Source organism: Manacus vitellinus, unplaced genomic scaffold, assembly GCF_001715985.3.
Source record: "Manacus vitellinus isolate BGI_N305 unplaced genomic scaffold, ASM171598v3 scaffold_21_pilon, whole genome shotgun sequence".
NCBI lineage: Eukaryota > Metazoa > Chordata > Aves > Passeriformes > Pipridae > Manacus > Manacus vitellinus.
In genome coordinates this window covers 13,621,286-13,622,383 of record NW_021939546.1, presented here as the reverse complement: position 1 = coordinate 13,622,383, position 1,098 = coordinate 13,621,286, and the positions used below count along the sequence as shown (strand labels likewise).

The 1,098-nt window shown below is 64.4% G+C and overlaps 1 protein-coding gene across 1 annotated transcript in view; it reads right to left on the bottom strand.

The window, feature by feature from the left end:
* SLC6A9 (solute carrier family 6 member 9) overlaps nt 1–1,098 on the bottom strand; it is a 16,236-nt gene that overhangs the window by 1,089 nt on the left and 14,049 nt on the right.

Here is a 1,098-nt window from a genome sequence, read left to right as displayed (position 1 = left end):
GAGCTGGAACATCCTGCTGGGGCTCACCGCCCACCGCCTCCCGCCACCGTGCCAAGCTGTGCCGTGTCCCTGTGCCAGCCTCGGGGCTGCAGCACGGGGAGCACAGGGTGCTGGCTGGGAGGGGAGCAAGCGGGGTGGGAAGGGTCTCACCCCATTCACCCCAAATCAAGAGCTCCAAGCCCTTTGGCTGGAGCCGGAAGACAAATTTAAAACTGCTTGGCCTTTGCCAGTGCATCCTGCTCCACTAATACTGGCTGGGGACTGAGCATCCCCAGATGGCTCGGAGCGAGTGGGCTGGTGCAGCCCTTCGTGTCTCCACTGGTACCTCTTGCTAAGCAGCAGCTGGGGGAGGCCTTCCATCCTGCTCCCCCTTAGCACCATGGAGGGTCCTCCCCTGCCAGTGCTAGGGCTGCCGGGAAAAGCTGGACCTCAGCCCTGCCCTGTCACCCCCCGGCCAGGCTTAAGTACTCCCCAGCCTCCTGCCCCACTGCGGGGCAGGCAGCAGCATCAGGCTGTGCCCACACTGCTTGTGGCTGTGCCCAGCTTTGCAGGCCATTCCTGGCCACCCAAAAGGGCACCCAGAGCCCCCAGTGGGGCCACAGGGTGGAGGGGTGCACGGAGGGGAGCATACCAGCTCACCACCTGCACAGCCCCGGGGTACCGTGCATATGTTCATGCCCACGTACACCACATGTGCGCCCATACTGTGTCTGCGAGGGACACACACGTGTGCACACGTGTGCTCTAAGTGCTTGTGTCTTGTGCCGTGAGATCCCATTGCCTGTGCAAACAACATGCTTGCCCCCCACCTCCCTGTGCCGACTCAGTGCCTGGCACCACCCCTGGGCGTGTCCACCTGTGAGACCCATTTGGCTCTGAGCCACAGCGGATGCCCACCCAGGCTGGGGGTCCCTGCAGTGCCAACCCCTGCCATGATGACCTTGTGCACATACAGGCTGGGATGGCTGCAGGCAGTCTCGGCATGCCCAGCCCTGGTCCCACCCCCTGTCCTCCCCATGGGAAGGTCAGGAGGGTGCCCCATGGCAAGGCAGGCTGCCTGGCTTGGGAAGGGGGGGTGGGAGCCAGGGAGCATCCTGC